General features: G+C 33.5%; 1 non-coding gene across 1 annotated transcript; it reads right to left on the bottom strand.

Annotated features, from left to right (window-relative positions):
* Positions 1-9,945: 9,945 nt before the first annotated feature.
* Positions 9,946-10,029, bottom strand: TRNAY-AUA (transfer RNA tyrosine (anticodon AUA)). Its single transcript has one exon. It is a non-coding gene; the product is annotated as a tRNA-Tyr (tRNA).
* Between the last annotated feature and the right edge of the window lie 3,272 nt (positions 10,030-13,301).

The following is a 13,301-nucleotide window of genomic DNA, read 5'->3' as shown; positions in this document are numbered from 1 at the left end:
TTTTCCTCTTCTCCCAATCATTTTTGAAAAGCATTTCAATTATATAAATTTCAACACCACCTCCCTTCTTTTCTAAATTTAATGTTCTTCATGTAATGGAGTAATTAGTTAATTTTATTATAGAATTCCACGCTCCCATTTTTAGCTGCAAGAGATGATAACAATATATCTTGAATTTGACAATGATTTAAATTATAATATTATTGTGTCAAAAATATATTTGAATATTTTCTCTTGCCTTACGCTTGGTGAATCAATCAACACATGGCTTAAATTTTGTTGGAAATTTGAACAATAGATACAATGGCACATTGAGGTATAATTATCGTTAAAAAGCTTCCATAAGGTAATATTAACCTGTAAAGTTTTAACGTCTTAGCGGTATTGTCTCACACCAAGATTCCAAATTCTCATTTGTTATTGTGAGCACTAATGTCCAGAGTATTGGTATAATTCATGGCCAAAACATTTATTTGAGGCAAATTACTCTTGGAATAGTGGTATGCTGGTAATTTTTAATTTACTATGGTTTAAACACATTTTTTTGGTTAATAAAGTTTTGATTTATTTAATTGGTCAATCTAAGCTTGTTTTATTTACCATGGTTAAAAAACATTTTTCCCACTATTGACTTGCAATGGTTAAAAATATATTTATTTGTATAATTGATGCAATCTGGGTGTGTTTAATTCACTATGGTTAAAACACATTTTTCCTACTATTGACTTGTGATATAAACCTTCTTCATTAGATTGTATAAATTGGAAAATGATGCTATTAATGTCTCTCAAGCATTCCTGCATTTATTTTCCATGTAATTAAAGAAATATGATATTTCAGAGGGTTTGTTAGATAATGTAGGTAAATTAAGAGTTTGTTTGAATTTCATAAATTCAAGAGTACAAATGTATATTTATATAAAAATGTAATTTTGTAGTATGAGAAGGGGTGAGATAAAGAGGAAATAATGTCAAGAAGAGTTTCTCCGCTGTGTATTCAAAGCAAATGTGTAACTAGTTGAAATTATTATTGTATGTATTTTTTTTAGTTTTTTTAATGGAATTGATGTGCGTCCATTTCCTTCCAACTCTACATATGTAAATGCTAATGTATGTTTAATCTCTGAATTAAAGATGAAATTAGATGTCAGTATATATAATACTTTGTTTTAAGCATGGAATTAATGTCTACTAATCTAGTCCAAGTTGTGTTACAGGGGCAGAACTTAGTTTGAATCAAACTAATCAATATAAGTATGCAATCTAAGGGTTGAATGCTCAACAAGGTTAAATCCTATTGTAATTCCACCTTTATATTTCATAACTTACATACAAATAACATGAAGAGAATCGAGAAATAGAGGTTTCGAGTTAAGGCATTTACTTCATGAACTACCCATATCAAGAGAAATTAAGTTGTTGTGGATGACATATATATTTATTACTCTTCTAATAGATATATCAAATTAAAATAGATATTTAAGCAAATATTGAAGGTTATACCTAGAGGCCACGCCCTATTTTGATCGGATATACTCTTTTTGTGTATATACATGTGTTTTGCTTGAATCGTTAAGACCTTGCATAGCTAGAGTTTCCAGGGAAAGGGATAGCATGGAGTATTTGAATCAATATGTAGATTAAAAAGTGTAGGAGAAACATTATGTTTGTTTTCAATTTATTGTCAAGAGAAGTAAATCCTATTTCGAGAACAATATTCCATGAAAAATTGGGCGTTGGCCTATTGATGGAAGGGGTTTGATATCTTGTTTATTTCCATGGTTCTATGGATAGTTTAAAATCTTGAATCAATCTAGTGAAGTTCAAATATTTTGTATCATAGCCCGATACTTTAGGGCTATTTTTACAGAAGCTACAATGGGACTCTATGTAAAGTGTTAATTTGTCTCCAAGGTTAATGTGAAGTCCATATACATATAAAATGAATTGCATAGCCAAGGCTAATAGATCTTGATTTTAAACTTTGGTTATAGGAATTGTTGTATCACTCAACTTAGTGCTTACCAATTTTGTGGAATAAAACTTAAAACATTGTGATAGCATTAGTGAAAGGGTCATGTTTTATCCTTGAAGTATAACTTCTAGTTCACATGGTTACTCATGATAGTCATGGGAGGATTGCGATATAATGTTTTTGTTGACACCATTTGTATTTCATATTAAACATTGTTGAAAGCACTATTGATACGACAAAGAGAAAAAATATATCATATTTAGAGTTTTTTGTTCAATGCGACCTTTATGTCTCCATTATATTGATGGTTGGTAATTTGGGACTACTATGAATAAAATATATATCAAAATAATACAAATTATATAAATAATAATAATGATGAATAATTATCAATTAACTAATAATTAAAATTGAAGAGGCATGTCTCTAAGGACATGGCCATTCATAAAAGGGCACTTGCCTAGGTATATAAGCAGGCCCTCATTTGTTACAAACATATCTTATATCAATTCTTTTATATAATATTCAATATATATTTTTATCCTCAATGGATGTCTTTGTGTACCAAGTGTTCTGGAGATTATTGTGTATACGAACTTTGTTTGTTACATTGGTATCAGAGTTGTTCGATCATTTGGTTGCTTAATTGTTGCACAGGGTGAGCCTAATCCGACCTTTGGCCATTGATATTTGTCAACCTTGTTGTCGTTGAAGTGTTTCACTAAAAGAATTTTGGAGATTCTCCATTTTGTTGTCAAGCCCTTGGCCATTAAAAAAAAGGATAACAGTAATAAAATAAATTATTATTAAAAAAGAAAATAAAAATAAAAAGAATTTAGAAAAAAAGAAAAAATATATATATATAATCTAGAAAAGAACAACAATATATATATATATATATATATATATATATCAAACAAAAACAAAAACAAAAAAAACAAAAATTAAAAATAAAAAGAAAAAGAAAGATTAAAACAAAGGTTATATATATTGTGTGTGTGTGTGTATGTTAAAAAAATATATATACATACGTTGATCGTGCAACGACACCACAACTAGGCAGCGATTACAACCAAATTGTCCATGCCCTCACCAGATCCCTGGTCCATTGTCTCCCTGCACTACCTCTTACATTCCACCATAGCCTGTGCACTGGCCCCACCATAGCACACAGTCGTGTAAACCCCGTCACAACACAAAGCCAACGCTGCTGCTGAAAGCCCTACCACAACTATCGTCGGGCCATTTCCTGGCCATACATCCACAACCACTGTTGCGTAGTCAACTGGGTGACCTCATGGTCATTCAACACCATCGCTTACTGCCCCTATATTCACGTCGGTCAAAAAATAGTATTGAAGCCATTTATACAGTCTGTCATTACTATCAGGGTAAGGAAATAAAGATCGTTGCATTGGTTCGATGATCAACCATTCTTCAGACCGTCAGAGTGGAAGTAACCTGAGTCATGTCTTGTGAGGAATTTTTTATTATTTAAAATTACCATATAAATTATTAAAAGGGTTATAAAGGAAAAAAATAATATTCAGTGATATTCCACTTGATGTTAAATCATACCATTAATAAAAGTGATATATTGTAAAACTTGAGAAAAGAATGAATATCGATATAGTGAATATCACAACTCAAGAAGAAGACAAGTTAGTTGAAGGAAAAACATACTCAAATGTTGAAGCTCAGACAATGAAAATTCCAAAGGAAGATTGCATTGGTATATAAGCAAGCCCTCATTTGTAACAATCATATCTCATATCAATTATTTTATATAATATTCAATATTCAATATATATATATCCTCAATTGATGTCTTTGTGTGCCAAGTGTTCTAAAGATGATTGCGTATACGAACTTTGTTCATTACAAACACTATATGTTATCCACTCCTCTAAGTGAAGCAAAGCCTTTTGATCGTTCAAAAGTATGGAAGAAGAAAGATGAAAAATGTGCAATCTCTCTGAAAACTCAGAGAAGGAAAAGTGTATGGTATCTTGATCGTGGTTTTTCAACTCATATAACAAGATATAAAAATAAATTTCTACCTCTACAGATAGAAAGTGATGGATTAGTGTCCTTCAGAAATGATGGTTCAACAAAGGTTATAGGAAAGGGTACAATTAAGCTTAGAGGAAAATATGCTACTAAAAAGGATGTGTTACTCACAGAAAAAATGAACCATAATCTGCTAAGCGTGAGTCAAATGTGTGATCAAGGACACACGGTGCTATTCAACTCAAAGAAATGTGAAATACAAAGGAAGAAATTTAGCAGATTGGTGGCAACTACAACAAGGAATCCAAATGATATATACATGTTGGATGAGATTGGAAAATAAGGTTGTCTCTTGGCTAAAGAAGATGAAAGTTGGCTCAAGCATAGAAGGATGAGACACATAACCTTCAGTAAACATGTCAGAATCAGTAAAAAGGAAAGTTTGAGAGAAATGCTAGAAATTTCAAAACCAAATAGCACATCATGTAAGCACTGCAAGGATGGAAAATAGACAAGAGTTGAATTCAATACCAAGGAACACTCCACTTCAATACCATTGGAGTTAGTACATACTGATTTATCTAGTCCCATGAGAATTAAAGGAATGGAAGGTGAAGTGTATTTCATGATGTTTATCAATGATTACAACAGAATGACAACTATCAGTTTACTGAAAAAAGTTAGAAGCTTTTGAATGCTTCAGAATCTACAAGGAGAAATGAAACTGATATGAGAATCAACTGTTTAAGATCTAACAATGGAGGTGAATTCACATCCAAAGAATTCCAACGTTTTTGTGAGGAACAAGGAATAAAAGACAATTCTCATTAGCTAGGACACTACAACAAAATGGAGTCACCGAAAGAAAGAACACAACAGTAGAAGAGATGGCTAGGACCATGACGAGATATTCCAAATTGAGCAATGCATTCTGGATTCAAGTAGTGGAGACAGTTGTGCACATTCTAAATAGAGGAATGCTTAGAAGCAATAGTGACAAGACCCCACAGGAACTATGGAAGGGAAGACCAACAAACGTCAAGCACTTGAGAATCTTTGAGAGAAAAGGCTACATTAAGAGAGAATATAAGAAGATTGGAAAATTTGACTCTCAGGTAGAAGAAGTCATATTTGTTGGATACTAAAAAAGGAGGGTAAATCAAGAAGAAAATCAACAGGCATCCTCTAAAGCTCCCAAATGTTGGTATTAAAAGGATCATCCATTGGATAAGATCATTGGTGATGTTAATGTAGGAATATGAACCAGAAGAAGCAGGCTAGAGAAAGGACATCATGCACTATTATCCACTTTTGAGCCTAGCAATTTCAAAAAATCTAGTCATGATGAACATTGGATCAAAGCCATGGAAGAAGAAATGGACTAGATGCAGATGAATGATACATGGGAATTGGTTCCTAGACCAAAGGAAAAAAATGTCATTGGCACAAAATGGGTGTTCAAGAATGAAGACAAACAGGTGACTAGGAAGAAATCAAGACTAGTATGTAAAGGATATGCACACATTGAAGGAATAGATTTTGAAGAAACATTTGCACCAGTTGCCAGGGTGGAAGTTATTAGGATGTTCTTGGGCTATGCTTGTTCAAGGAAGATTAAAGTTTATCAAATGGATGTTAAAGCATATTTTCTAAGTAGAGAATTGGAGGAAGATGCCTATATAGAGCATCCTAAATGATTTCTACTCACAGACAAGAAAGATTATGTTTACACATTGAAGAAAGCTCTTTACGGTCTCAACCAAGCTCCTAGAGCATGGTATGCCTATCTTGACAGGTATTTGCAGAAAAAAGGATTTAAAAGAGGAAATGTTGATAGTAATTTATATATAAAAATCAAACAAGACATTCTTACTCTCATTGAAGTATATGTGGATGGCGTCATCTTTGAAAGTGATGATGACTAGCTAAGTAAGAAGTTTTCCAATGACACAAAACGAATTTGAAATGTCTTTACTTGGAGAATTTACTTTATTTTTGAGACTTCAAATATCCCAAGAAGATGGAATTCTCATCTCTCAGTCCAAGTACATCAAAAAAATGTTGAAGAAATTTCAAATGGAAGATTGTAAACCAGTGAGCACTTCCCTGGTGACCATTTATAAATTGAGCAAGGATGATGAATCCAAAGTAGACCAAAGGTTATATAGTTCAATGATTGGTAGTCTACTATATGTGACAACATCAAGGTCGGATTTGATGCATGCAGTTGGACATGTGGCATGTTTCCAAGCAACACCAAAATAATCCCATGTTGCCATGAAAATGATCATCTGATACCTCAAAGGAACAACAAATTTTGGACTATGGTATCCAAAGGGGAATGAATTGACCTTGACAACTTATATAGATGCAGATTGGGTAGGAAGTATTGATGATTGCAAAAGCACAAGTGGAGCAACTTTTTATTTTGGTGATTGTCTTGTTTCATGGTTGAGCAAGAAGCAATCTTTAGTCTCTTATCCACAACAAAATCTGAATATATCGCAACAACAACATGTTGTACTCAGGGCCTCTGGATGAAGTAAGCTCTACAGGATCTCCAAGTGAAATTTGATGAATCTATTCCAATTTTTTATGACAACGCTAATGCCATAAGCATCTCCAAGAATCCCGTCATTCATTAAAAAACAAAACACATTCCTATCAAATACCACTTCATTTGAGAACATGTTGTCAAAAGGAATATCAAGATAGAGTACATTGGGACAAAGGAGAAAATAGTTTATATCTTCACCAAACCTCTACCTCGAGAGACCTTTGAGTATCTTCAGTGAATGCTCGAGATTCTACCAAGTTCATATTGATATGCATTCCATCTAGACAAAGCAGATAGGGGGAGCAAGACACGATTACAAGAAGAAAGAAGAAGGTATCTTGTCAATGGGAGCTACCCTTTTCCATTGATGTCAAAGGGAAATAGAAATTGGGTTGGATGATTAGAGACATGAGGTAAGGGGGATTAGCAATGGTAGGGAGAGTGTGTCTGTTGCCATCATGCCAAAGAGGGAGATTGTCGTATCATGGTTGTCATTGATGTCAACCCAAGCAGCTGTCAGAAGAAGCCCACCTTTGATAAGGAATTTGACAAAGAAGAATAGTGTTTTTGGGTTCAGGATCATCATCATTTGATTCTCCTCGTCATGTTGATTTTGATGGTAGGTGGTATGTCTCCTAATTCCTCACGGTTGAGGAGTTATGCCTCTTTGAAGATTGGAGCACCATTCTTGGTCAAGAAGCCCCAAAGGATATGCCACCAACAAATCAAATTGTATTGAAGAAAATTAAACATAAAATGGGCCTAGTCAAAAGATGATTTTATTAAAGGGAAAAGGTAACTAAAATTAAATTATAGTTAGCCTCCAAGGGAAATAATTTTGGCTTCAAATTTGAAATTTTAATTTTAAATATTTTCCCTCCCATTTGCATAAGTCGGCTTCAATAAGAGCCCCTCTTCTTCACTATACAAGGTGATTTGATTTTTCCACAAGTGGCAACATCAAATGTTGATCTAGTGCAAGTTATCTATGTGACCATTTACGGACTTGTATAGTCTTAGAGACTTAAAGTGGATCGAATTTCTGAGTTTGAATGTCTGATCCTTTGGTTGAAGATCTTCGATGCAAGTCAAATTATTAGTTCTAGGTTATTTACATCACCATAAGGACTAAGGCTATTGTAATCTCTATTTGGCCTCCTTGTTTTGTATTATGTATGAGTTTTGTTGAGGTCACATTTGTACATGGCTGAGACCTATTCAAAGGCCTGGAGAAAAACGTCTTAAATTAATTTCTAAGCCCATTTGAGACTTAACAGTGAATCTTGTGGATTGTTCACTAGAAGTGTTCCAATATGAACATGTTTGGGATTATTCGTGAATTTTGAAGTGTCAGTGCGAGTTCTTTCGAGGAGGAATTTCATCATTTTTCTTGGCTAAATCTGAAGTTCTCAGGCTCTTTCTTTTTGGCATGATTACTAAGGTAACACGACATTTTTTGGTAAGATGTAGTTGACCCTTTTGTAGCAATTTGTGTAGATCTAGACTATAGCACATTCAGATGGTTTCTTTAGTAATACCATGCATTCATTTGAGACATACATAACCTATCTGGAAGTCCTTTCTTGATAACTGAATCGTGGCAAAGTTGTGATGAAGCCTTGTTTAGAATTGTATTTTTCTAAGATACTTGTGGAGTTCTATTACTAGACGAGATACCTCAACAGGATGTGTTACAAACTGTGTTTTTGAAGCAAATTTTACTCGATCATCTTTATTGGGTTAATTGTGCACCGGTCTCCTAAATTTTCACCTCTTGGTTTATTCATTCAAAAACATATTGTGACAAGCATTATGCATTGTTGAGGGTTCTAGTGTATATGGTCTAGAACTATTTAAGGCCCAATGATAGGGCATGCATTCTAGTGATGATCATTTGTTTCTCTGAAATTTGGAGAAGAGTAAATTTTCTGAGTCAGCACATGTCGTGACAAGTCTAATATGTGATTTGTAGCAGATTATCTAGGGCTTATTATAGGTATATCAAATAGACTTCAATGGTATGCAATCAGATTCTTTCTCAGAGGAGGGTCTAATCATTGTGAGCTAGTGACATCTTTAGCATCGGTAGCAGAGTAGACAATAACAGAACAAGAAGATTTTCAATCGTTGTCAACTAATGAATCATTCGACGTCACCAGACTTAAGGGCATCTATAGTGGGAACCTTTGATTAAAGACTTGAGGTACTTGAATTGTTCAAATTGTTACATCATTTAGCAATAGTCTTGAAGAAGTTTAATTTCTTTGTATATATAAAGCATACATTAGCATAAAAGGGTTTCATTAAATATTCTCGTAAGTGGGTCATTGTCCCTAGTACGAGGGCCCACAAATTATTTCACCTATTTTATTTTAAGGTTGGTTGGGTGGTGCAAGGCAGAAGAGTGAAGTCTACTTTAGTTTGGAGCTTGAAAATACTTCATGATGGCAAGGTGGTGCTAGGGCAAGTTGGTGCTTGTACGGCGTTGAAGCGTCCTCCCAATTGGAGATGATAAACTAGGGTGTTGTAGCATCCTTTCAGGAGTTGGAGCTTCCTGATAAATTGAACGATTTTCTAAAGTACTAGGGAGTTGGGGCCTCCTCGTCAATTGGCGTTGAGAAAATTACGTACTCATAAATTATATTAGAAAAGTGTTTGATGATTTTTCTCTTAGAAGGGCTTCCACCTAAAAATTTGTTGTGTACTTCCCTTGTGATGTGTTGATGATTATTGTTCAATTGTTCACGCTGTAAAATTTTATAATTCACTGATAGTAAGTGAAACATTGATTCACCCTCCTTTCAGTATTTCCAACACTTATAACAAGATATTACTAACGAAACTATATATTTATAAATTAATTTACATATAATATCATTTGATAACATGAAAACATAAGAAAGGTTTCATTGGAAGCAACCGAGAAGAAAAAAGTATATCATTTTTTAATAAATCATTTAGCCTAAATACATACAAGAGAAGATAACATCCAATGAGAATGTAAACATAGAAGTGTTATGTAAAACTACATATAAGGAGCCCATAAGGTGTAGATCTAGATTAAACTAAACACATCAAATCTAGCAAGGTATTGGACCAACCATAATAAGTATTACTACTAGACATAATATTAGGTCATCCAAATTTATAAATGATATATGACATGTGAAAGCCACCAACAACGTGATTTGGTAAATGAAAGGATATCATTTGAAACTCATTCCTTTATTAATATCTTATATATTAATGAAACACTCTACAAACTAATTGACAGAGGCAAGGCAAACAATAAATGCATTGAAAGATTTCATATGGAATTGGGCATCTACGATAACCAATTAACTTTTCATTCATGATTGACATGAATATAACCATACCGATAGATTGGTATTGATGATATTGGCTGGGTCAAGCTGGATTTGAACCAACGTAGGCATATTGCCAATGGATTTATAGTCCATCCTCATTAACCACTCGAGCATCGACCTAGGAACAAGAAAGTAATTGAAAGTCTTAGCTATAACAAAGATCGATAAGATGCCCCTCGCCGACTATATTTTAAGATAATCTGAATATGCTACTGAATTTGAATGGACCGTATGCAATATTGGTGGCACATAAGTGCTCTAACCATGTTTCAACTTGTAATACCAATAGATAATGAATAAAGCACTTAGATCTCGAATAAGTGTATGCTCAAGGATAATAGATCAACCCCTTATAATGGGAGGGAACATCTACCTATCTATGTAACAGATTGTATGGTAGACCACAAATTGGGGGAATTTGCACCTACTGTACTTTTTCAAGGACAAGCAAGAAACAATAAGAAATCTTGTCATTAATTGAGAGACTTGTCATTCATTGGGGAGGATGGAGTCAATGGGAATTAATAGTCCAAGTCCAGAGATACGAGCTTTGGCGAGAAATATACGTGTATGTTAGATTGTTGAGATCAAATTAGATCTTCAACCACAAAGAAAAATGGAAGAATCAATCTTTATGGGTCCTACTCAATATTATTGATAAAGCGAATGATTATTTACATCAAATAATCGAAAAACAATTGTGCCAAATTGATTCCAAAAATCGCTTGGAAATCGAAACTCCCTTTAACAATTATAGAACCTGCAAATTGAATCAATCCATTCTCTCGACAAAAACATTAAAATATTAATGGAATCTACCAATTGAAATTTCAAGGCCAATTTCCATGATATATTCTCACATATTGTATATGATATATTCATATAACGATCAATCTTCAAATTGATATCTTTCTCATCATTTTTTAATGAGTTTTGCTCAGTCCTTGATTCTCTGAGAGGATCTCATCCTTGTTCGTGTTCTTGCCATACCCTGAATTGAAACTGAAGGGATCAACCCAAAAGTGGTATTCTACAGAGAAATTCCATTTTTTGGATAATCTAACATAGAACATGGAATACCTTATGGGCCAAATATGACAACACCCTCCCTTTAACAATTATAGAACCTGCAAATTGAATCAATCCATTCTCTCGACAAAAACATTAAAATATTAATGGAATCTACCAATTGAAATTTCAAGGCCAATTTCCATGATATATTCTCACATATTTTATATGATATATTCATATAACGATCAATCTTCAAATTGATATCTTTCTCATCATTTTTTTAATGAGTTTTGCTCGGTCCTTGATTCTTTGAGAGGATCTCATCCTTGTTCGTGTTCTTGCCATACCCTGAATTGAAACTGAAGGGATCAACCTAAAAGTGGTATTCTACAGAGAAATTCCATTTTTTGGATAATCTAACATAGAACATGGAATACCTTATGGGCCAAATATGACAACACCCTTTTCCCTAGATTTATCGAGGGAAGGGGACAACTTGTAGATTCAAATTAGCTCTCTTATTGAAACATTGACACTTACATTACCAAAGGAGGAAAAATCTAGAGCACCGAGCCTAAAAAGTTTAGTCACTATTCTACATAATTATTCATATAAGAACTCTGCATATCCATTCTACCCTTTATGTACTCAACCTAGAAGCCTCAAGCACATTTTCCATATTTTTCTAAGCATGCTATGTCAATCCAATGAAACAATGTCTTGAGAGGGTAGTGATCCTATGATCACAACACTAAGAATATTGCCTTTGTATCCATGTTGAACTTGCATTGAAAAGCTCCACAATCTCAAAGATACTAAGTAGTGATTTGATATGCATAATAGTATTTTAAAAATCAGTAATATGTCAATTGGGATGCCATGCAAGTGTTGTCAATCTAGGTTGGGGTATTGTTTGATTCGAGTCTTTGGACTTCTATGTTTGCAAGGGTGTGAGGACTTTCAAAAGGTCAAACAATATCTTTGAGCATATTGCAATGGAAGACTTCCATCATCCTTCCACCGTCTGACCAATTGCTTCCACCATTGCACACTTTCAAAATTATTGTAAACTGTTATATGTTTGCAATTATGATTTTTTTCAATCTCTTTAATGTGTGTATTGTTATATGTTTGCAATTATGATTTTTTTCAATCTCTTTAATAATATACTTATTAAGTTCAACTATGCCATGTTCACTTATTTTGAATCTTTCCTTCACTTAAGAGTGAACATTCTTTCTTTCTATTCATTTGAACACGGTTGTAATTTGGTTAATACACTTGATCTCAACTCTCATTGATTTAATTCATTGTTAGTCATTGTTCTCAATTGCTTGCAAGTATTTCAAGGGCAACATTTATATGTTGATCTCTTTCAAATTTACATGTAAAATTTCTTCATTAAGAAACAACATACACAAAACCTAGGGGCACCTCCTTGAGGTTGGAAAAGAACCAATCCAAGTGGGGAGTCATCTAGCAATGGCAGAGCCAAATTTCCTATAATTAAGATACAGGTCTATTGGTGTAGATTCACATGATACTTTACCATGTTGCTAATATACTCACGCCTTGTGACGATATTAACTGAAACCCACTTTAGAAAGCATGGTTGGTGCACATTGTGGAAGCCACATTTTTAACTAAGCCATATATAATTTTGTATGGAGACTTGTCACCATGCATGACACAACTAGCACCAAAAAGACCTGATCAATGGGCTTATTATGGATCACTGAATCGAAATGTTGCTGTATTTTGCAAGGGTGGTCAGGTAACAATGAATCTTAGTAACATTGTAAACTTCCACAGCTTCCTCAATCTTTAAACCATAAAATCATGAATATATTGTTGCCCCTTAATCTTATAATAATTTAATTAATTAAAAAATGGTTATTTTTAATCAAATTAGAGTTGCCTTACAAAAAAAATGGTTGTTTTTAATGAAATGAGAGATGCAGTGGCATAGACATTACACATTGCTATTTTCATCTGAACCGAATGCAATTCATCAAAGCTAGGATTGTCCTATATAAAGCACACGCTCAAATGGCCATGAAACATTCGAAATAATTTCATAAACTAGCTTCATCATAAAATAGCAATGAAACTTTCTAGATAATTTGACCAATTAGCTTAATCATAAAACATATGATACTAATTTTCCTGTTTGTGATCCATCTAAACAAGTATTTTTTTCAAAGTGAGGACATGTATAACAAGATGCCTCACTCTGAGTACCAACTTAATTTTGAATAGTGCCAACACACATTACGTTAACAAATATGGATGTCCATCCAAACGTAGTCCATCTTTAAATCTTCAGATCTTAACACGGAATTTTAACCATGAATTCAAAATGTATTAGTGAGAACTGGGGC

Source organism: Pinus tabuliformis, chromosome 6, assembly GCF_031772625.1.
Source record: "Pinus tabuliformis cultivar Carrire ecotype Pingquan chromosome 6, CPIR1, whole genome shotgun sequence".
Taxonomy (NCBI): domain Eukaryota; kingdom Viridiplantae; phylum Streptophyta; class Pinopsida; order Pinales; family Pinaceae; genus Pinus; species Pinus tabuliformis.
This window is presented reverse-complemented; position numbering and strand designations above follow the sequence as displayed.